This window comes from Capsicum annuum, unplaced genomic scaffold, assembly GCF_002878395.1.
Source record: "Capsicum annuum cultivar UCD-10X-F1 unplaced genomic scaffold, UCD10Xv1.1 ctg71839, whole genome shotgun sequence".
Taxonomy (NCBI): Eukaryota; Viridiplantae; Streptophyta; class Magnoliopsida; order Solanales; family Solanaceae; genus Capsicum; species Capsicum annuum.
Window position 1 is genome coordinate 13,724 of NW_025881694.1, and position 8,762 is coordinate 22,485.

An 8,762-nucleotide genomic window follows, 5' to 3' on the forward strand; every position below is an offset into this window, starting at 1 on the left:
AAGCCGAGTAATGGATGATGCATGGTAACAAACTCAGTTTTAAAGTGAGGTGTGTTTTTGTGTTTCTTATCAAGTGTAAAATAAAGAATATAGGATTCTTGTTCCTCATCTTCATAGTCTTCCACTATTTTAGATGATTCCACAGACAAGATATCATCTAAACATAATGTGGAAAAATGCTTCGAGTGTGTCCCAACAAATCCTACTTCAAATTTACACTATCCTCTACACACTCACTTTTATTCATCTTCTCACTATCTTTACTTTGAATTAGGCTAGAGTCTTCATAAGAGATTGGCTTGGCTTCTTCTTTTGCCTCTAGCACCATTCCCTCAATCTTGGCATCATCCCTCATGGTTGGCTCGGTTGGTTGGGAAATCTCCAAGGGTTGATCAACATCAAGCTCATCATTAGTATAGAAATCTTGCTCTTCATCGTCACACTCTTTCATTATTTAAAATGATTCCACAGACAAGATATCATCTAAACATAATGTAGAAAAGTGTTTTCGATATTTGACCTCGATATCCATCTCTTTTATCCTTTCTCTTCCCTCGTTAACTGCCCTAATATCTTGATGTATGTCACATATGGTATCATTAATTGTGTCTACACAATCCAATATTAGTTGTAGCATAGCTTCAATGTCATTCTTTCCAGCGCTGCGTTCTTCCTTTTCTTGACCATAAAACCTGTCATACTCATAAGAAGAACTAGAACTTGGGTTAGCGCAATAGGGGGAGGAGGCATTAGGGCAATCACTCCAATGTCCATCTTGACCACCACATAAAGAACAATTATACTTTCTATAGGATACAGATGGTGCATACATCTCTCTCCGGGGAGCATATCTATAATTTTTCCAAAAGTGGCATCCATCACAATATGGACATGGATCATCAGATAAGATTTCCAACCATCAAACTTACATTCATTTCATGATTCCATAGTAAGAAATAAACAAAAATAAAGAAAATCTACCTAACACAAGAAACAAAGGAAATCACAATAAATATTTACAAGTTTGAATTTAAGCAAGTAAGCTAACATTCCAAACTAACTCAATACGCCAAATTGTTCCCTGGAAACGGCGTCATTTTTATAATGCTCAACTTACACCTCAAATTAGTGTAAGGCGATCGTCGTTAATATATTTACCCAACTTTAGAGTGTGGGTCGAATCCACAAGGAACAATGTGAGTGGCGATTAAACTAGTTTGAAATTATAGCTACAAGTTAAATTCAAACAAATGATACAAAAATATAAAATGGGGTTTAGTATTAATGTTTGTAATCAATAGAAATGGAAAACCAAAGTTATGTTCACTGTGGGTTTCGAGAATTGACAGATACTAGGTACTGCTTAAGACTTTTGAAGTAAGTAGGAATAGCAGAATATCCCTGACGACTATACTATCTGACTTATCTCTCGACCTCACCAAATAATTTATTATCTAATTCGCTCAAACTTAGATAACTTATCTATTTCTAATAGGATGTTATCTCAGGTAGGTTAATCCATTTACGGCATTAATCATTAAATAGAAAGTTGGTAGTTTCCTAGTCCCTGTTGATAATTCACGTCCTCTAGTCTATTTCTCTGTTCAAACAAATAAACCTAAGGCATAACCTATTATTTGCAACCAATAGATTTTAAGTTAAAACAACAGAATTTCAAGAAGTCCTACTACTCTTTGAACCCTTTAAGTACCTAGCAGCATATCAAACTCTAATCCATAAATCACATAACTCGGGCCAATGGAATTAGCCGCTCATGATTTGATGAATGAAATAAAAAGTTGAATTCATGATAGTATGGATAAACTTACGAATGAATAAAAACAACAATTGTTTCTTCAATTGAATCACAAGATAATAATCCACAATAGTTGATAAGTGTTGAAGGGAAAACAAGAAAAGTACTTGACGAAAAAGATGAGGCAATGTACGTTCCTCCCAAATTTTTAAAAACAAGATTGAGTGATTAAAGGATTAAAGAAGATTGTCCATAAAACCCTAAAAGATGTCATTTATACTTAACCCTAATTATGGAAATAAAATAACAAAAATCATAAAACTCTTCGAATTAGGTGACGTCGTCACTGACGCCATGTCAAGGTTCTGATTCTTTATCACGGATGGCGTCAGAATTGCTTTAGTTGCCTTTAAAATCTATTTTAGGCTGGCGATGTAGCGACGCTGCATCACCGATTTGACGGCATATCACCAACGTCGTCAGATTTCTTCTTTAAGCTCAATTCTCTGGTTTAGGCTGATGCCCATTATGACGCCTTATCAGCTCTTTGATGCCATGTCACCAATTTTATCAAAACTTCCTCTCAGACTTTAACTCTCTGGTTAGGGCTGACGCCAATGCTGATAGCCTATCACAAGGATAATGACTTATCACGGTCATCGTCAGCTATGTTTTCAGCTCTTTTTGCTCAGATTTTAGCTCTTTTGCTCCATTGTTATTTATTTCTATGCATCTTGACTTTCCTACAAAATCTTATGAAATAACATCAAAAACACCAATAATTACTTAAGAACTTATAATTATTTCAAGTTAAAAAGTCTTAAATATGCTACAAAAATCTAGCACATCAAAGTTCTTGGGCTAAGTCTTGTCTTAGAGGAAAAACTAATAGAGCATCTCATAAATCAAGATACAATGTGGTAGTGTCAACTCTTACTCATGGGATATAACTTGTGGGCTAAGTCTTACCTTTAAAGCAAGAGTTGTAGAACATCTCATAAATCAAGACACGATGTGGTAGTATTAACACTTGCCCATGGAACGTAACTTGTTGTTTGAAAGTCCTTGAACTAAGTCATTTCTTTAAGGCAAGAGTTATAGAACATCACATAAATCAAGACATTATATGGCGGTGTCACCTCTTACCCGAGGGGCATAACTTGTTGTTTGAAAGTCCTTGATTTATAAAATATTTCATAAATCAAGATAGAATATGGTAGTATCAACTCTTGCCTATGAAGCGTAATTTTTTGTTTAAAAGTTTTTAGGCTAAGGCTTGCCTCTAAGGTAAGAGTTATAGAGCATCTCATAAATCAAAACATAATGTAGTAGTGTCAGCTCTTATCTATAGTGTATAACTTGTTGTTTGAAATTCTTTGGATTAAGTCTTTTCTCTAAGATAAGAATTATAGAACATCTCATAAATCAAAATAAAATGTGGTAGTATCAACTCTTGCCCATCGGGTGTAACTTATTTTTTGAAATACCTTAGACTAAGTCTTGCTTCTCAGAGATGAGTTATAGAGCATCTCATAAATCAATACACAATGTGGTAGTGTCAACTCTTGCTCGTGGGACATATCTTGTTGTTTGATGGTCCTTAGGCTAAGTCTTGAGTCTAAGGAAAGAGGTATAAGTATTTCATAAGTAAAAAAATATAATGTGGTAGTGTTGACTCTTGCCTAATATACATAACTTGCGGTTTGAAAATTCTTAGGGTTAGTGGTGTCTCTTAAGCAAGAGTTATAGAACATCTCATAAATCAAGACAAAATGTGATAGTCTTAACTCTTGTCCGTGGGGCATAACTTGTTGCTTAAAAGTCCTTGGAATAATTTCTACCTCTAAGGTAAGAGTTATAGAATATCTCATAAATCAAAATACAATGTGATAGTATCACTCTTGCACATGGAACGTAAGGTGTTATTTAAAAGTCCTAACTCTTGCCTCTAAGGTAAGATTTATAGAACAAATCATAAATCAAGATACAATGTAGTAGTGTCAACTCTTACCCATGGGGCATAACATGTCATTGGAAAAGAGTCGAAGAAAAAAAAAAGAAAAAAAATAAAAAAAAAAAGCAAAAAAAATAAAGGAAGAGAAAATTAAAAAAATAAATAAAGGAAAAAAGAAAAAAGAAAAAAGAAAATAAAAATTTAAAAAATAAAAGTTGAGAGGAGAAAAGAAAAAAAGTTAAGGTTGAGAAAAACTAAAAAAGAGAAGAAAAAAATGAAGAAAAATAATAAAAGAATAGAGGTTGAGAGGAGAAAAGAAAAAAAAAAGCAAGGGTTGAGAAAAAATTAAAAAGAAAAAAAAATATACAAATACAAATGATAAGTTTGATACATTTGATAGAGAGAGAGAAAAGAGAAAGGGGTAAAAATACATATAAAATACAAAGAAGGAGAAAATGTAAAATACAAAGGGGGGGGGGGGGGGGGAGAAGGTTTACATTCACTGATACACCTATATTCATTGATACAAATATAATGATACAACGGTTGCTCAGCAAATGATAGAAATGATATGCTTTTGGTGCATCAGTTGCATATAATTGATACATCAACTATGAATCATAATTTTTGATAATGATGTTGTCATGCCCCTATTTGCTGACAGGCTATTTTCTATAAGTTAAAATAAAAAATAAAAATAATAAAAGAATAAAGGTTGAGAAAAAGTTAAAAAGAAAAAGGAAAAAGAAAAAAGAAAAAATAAAGAATCAAAGTAAACAAAAAAAAAGAAAAAAATAGAAGTTGAAAGATAGATAAGTATGGAGTTGTTTAAAAATATTTGAAATATAGGGGGACAAATAGGTATTTGTCTTATAAATTAAAAAAAAAAAAAGGAAAACTAATCTTGTAGGACTTTTCTTATGAAGGATCATAAAACAAAACCACTCATTATGAGGGTCATTTATGTAGTTTATTCTTTTTTGAATAGCAAGCTACTTAAATGGATATCCAATTCATTTCAAATGGGTCAGAGGGTGATGATGGGGGTTGGGGTAGGGGTAGGGGTGGGATGATAAGAAAAAGAAAACTTATAGTAAATAGCCTATGTTTCAGCAAATATGGGCGCGACAACATCACTATCAAAAATTATAATTCATAACTGATGTATCAATTATATGCAACTGATGCACCAAAAGCATATTATTTGTATTGTTTGCTGAGCAGCCGTTGTATCACTATATTTGTATCAACCAATATAGATGTATCAGTGAATACAAACCTTCTTTCTCTCCCTTCCCCCTCCTTTTGGTATTTTACATTTCTTCTTCTTTGTATTTTGTATATTTACCCCGTTCTCTCTCTCTCTATCAAATGTATCAAACTTATCACTTGTATTTGTATATTAATAAGTATATGTATCATTTGTATTTGCTTGAGTCAATCATATACAAATACAAATTATCATTTGATGCAAATGTATCATTTGTAGTTGGATGATTCAATTTGTATCAACGAATACAATTTATATCAAAACCATATAAAATATAATACATATTGAAATGGAACACAAAATGCATGAAAATAGAATACAAAATATAAATACCATGAAAACAAAATACAAATTACCCGAAAACAAAGAGTGCAAGAGAAATAGAAAGAGGTGAGGAGCAACAAGAGAGAGAGGCATTGATCGAGAGGGGATGGGGGGGAGGCGAGCGAGTTTGGGAGAGAGGGATTGGAGAAGAGAGACTAAGGATTGTATTTAATTGAAGAAAGAGGTTATGAATTGTATGTAATTAATTGAAACTTAGGTCGTGTAGGATAATTAGGGGCTTATGTTTGCTAAACCCTATTTTTTTCCTAAAAAAGAATATGGGGTCGGGTGTCGGGGTTGGGGTTGGGGTAGGTAAAAGAAATAAATTTAAAAAATTAAAGTTTTTGAGGTGGGGTGGGTCGGGGGAGGGGTGTAAGGGATTGGAGGCTGGGTTTGAGGGGAGGGGGGATCAAAAATAAATAAATAATTTTAATTTTTTTAAAATGTTTTAAAAAAAATTTTTGTTTGGGGGTGGGGGGAGGGAGGAGGGGTTGGATGTTGGTGTAAGAAAATTTGCTTTTGAAGCTTTTAACAAGATCCGTACTATAATATGGGAATCCATATTTACCCATATTATCTATTGGGTAAACTCATTTTTATCTATTATAACTATGAGCCGAGTTGGATATTTTATTCATTTTTGTTAACCAATTTTAAACTGATTCATAATCCACTCACCCGTTCGTTTGCCACTCATCTAAAGGCGCACTATTCCACCAAAAACGTATAACCCCTTGTTTCATATGGCTCAGAGAACAAACTGGTATAAAAAGTTAATGCAAGCTTGGATCCAGAACATAAAAGAAATTACAATGGTCTTAATGTTCTAGCGTCGAATATAAGTACATCATTAACAGCATAAAAAATGGAAAATATCAAGTTACAGTAGAATTGATTCTTTTGTATGCATTCTGAGGTGAATTAGTGTCAGATGAGTGCCTTTGATAAGTCTGCAAAATTTCTTCCTCAGCTAGCTGCTGCTGAGGCTGTGGCTTGTCACCTTGCCAAGTCCACACAATGTCTTCCAATGCTGGTCTTATATCTTTCTTCAGTCTTCCTGTACTCTATCGTATCTCCATTTGATTTCTGCACCTCAACAAAGTGAAAATTTGGAGCTACCTCAAAGATTTCAGCATCAATAGACAACACCCCTTTTCTTCCTTCTTTAGATCCTTCCAACTTCAATAGCCCTCCCTCCTTTTTTATCACCTTCAACTTTAAATGCCTAGCTACATCCTCTAGCGTTGAGATGATTGTTTTTGCTGGTTTCTTTGATGTGAATATAACTTCCCTCTTTTTGTTTCTTTCTTCAAACAAGCCAGACAAGTTAAAACCCATTGAGAAAGAGAGAATATCAAATGCATTCAAGTGTGCGGGGCTTGACTAGTTCTGGCTTTGGCTCTGTATTCTCGGAGACACCAAAAACTGCATCATCAATTGCTGCTTCTTCAGGTTTCGAGTAAGTATCAGCTTTTATCGGTTTCATCTGCAAGCCTTTCCTGAACCAAGAATTCTCCATTATCCTTGAAAAGGAAATTCTTGAGCTAGGATTTCGTTCTAATATTTTTGATATCAGCCTGTAAGAATGAGGAGGGAACCAGTTAGGACATTTAAACTCAGCCTTACCTATCTTTCTGTACATCACTATTAAATTTTATTCATGGAAAGGGAGATATCCAGCCAAAAGGACATATAATATCACCCCACATGGCCACATATCAGCTTTTAGCACCATCATAGCCTCTCCTGTTTATCACTTCTCTTGCAACATAAGCTAGTGTACCACATGTAGTATGAAGTAAACCATCTTGGAATTTAGATTCTGCAAGGGCACTCAATCCAAAATCTGAAATCTTTAGATTCCCATTTTCATCAAGCAATAGATTCTCTGGTTTTAGGTCTCTGTGATAAACGCCTCTACTACGGCAGAAATCAATAGCACTAATCAATTGCTGAAAACACTTCCTTGCAACATCTTCCTATAACTTCCCTTTAGCGCCTTTGTTAAATAGCTCATCTCCTTTGATAATATTCCATTACGCAATAAATCTTGTTTTTGCTGGCCATCACCTCATAGAGCTGGACAATATTAAAATGCCGAACCAATCTCATGACTGAAATCTCGCGTTTGATTTGATCAGTCATTTGAACTTTTATGATCTTCTCCTTATCGATGATCTTAATGGCCACATTTATGCCAGTCTTGACGTCTCTTGCAAGATGGACCTTAGCAAAAGTGCCTTGTCCTACCAATTTCCCTAACTCATACCTTTCCATTAGTATACACCCCCTTCTACTCTCCATCTCAACTTCAACAAAACCGAGTAATTAAACTAGCTAATTTTCGCCCAATGTAACACATTATAAGACACAAGATTTATCAAGAATTGAACCACTCAGCCATCTTCGCTAAGATTGTGATAAGATACAACTTGACTACCTTGAAAGAATCTAGCCGGGTTCGGCATTTGATGAGTGAATCTGGAAGAAGTTCGAACTAGTGGAGCAATCTCATCAAGTTTAGGGGATAGTCCAATAGAGATTCTGCTGTGTAATATACCACAATAATTAATTCCAGTTGAAAGTACAAAAAAAATGAAGAAAATAAAATAATCCGCACCTTAGCTGAGGCGTGGATATCTCGCTCACTTTAAGAGATTCAAGCCCACTGCGTCATAATCTCTTGACTTGTCCCCTCCAGGATACAACAGTTCATCAACGATGTACAACTAAAACAACTCTGGGTTAGTTGAAGAGTTCAAAGCTCCATCATAAGAATACCTTCCTTCAACATATATTTACTCTCTTTGTATAGTGAATATAGTTAAAGAATTAAAATATTTTCTTTGTCCTAACTCTTTTTTTCACTAATATAATTACTCTTTTTTTTTATAGTAAATATAGTTGAAGACTTAGAATATTTTCTATGTCTTAACTCTCTCTTTCCCTTATCATTTTTTTCTTATCTCTCACAATATACTACAACTTATCTTTTTTCTTCTTATCGTATTTCCTTGTACTTGCAATAACATGCAAGACTACCTGTATTTATAGGTGAGATATTCATACTTGTATTGAATAGGAAGAATGTGGTGTAGTAAAGTGGGTACATGAATGGTCTTTAGGTTACAAATGTAATGAGGTAGACTAATGGTAGAAGTTACAAAAACTAAATATCATATTCTGCCATAAAATAATGAGTAAAATAAAGTGTTAGTGGTTATAAGAGTTACACAAAGCATTGGAGAAGTGCAACCATCAACATCACACATTGTCAATTTGAGATAATGCACTTTCAAATATTAAAATGCACTAACTTTCCCTCAATCATTTTAACATTCATATAAAAGAGTTCATCAAATTAGTTGAAGGGAGACTATTGTATATAATGAACGTGTAAAATAGCATCCTTTACTCCAGAGTCAGTAGTGATCCCAGACTTGAACTATGACTGCTTA

The 8,762-nt window shown here is 34.0% G+C and overlaps 1 pseudogene; it reads right to left on the reverse strand.

The window, feature by feature from the left end:
- Nucleotides 1-6,179: 6,179 nt before the first annotated feature.
- On the reverse strand, nucleotides 6,180-7,608 carry LOC124894234 (annotated as a pseudogene).
- Between the last annotated feature and the right edge of the window lie 1,154 nt (nucleotides 7,609-8,762).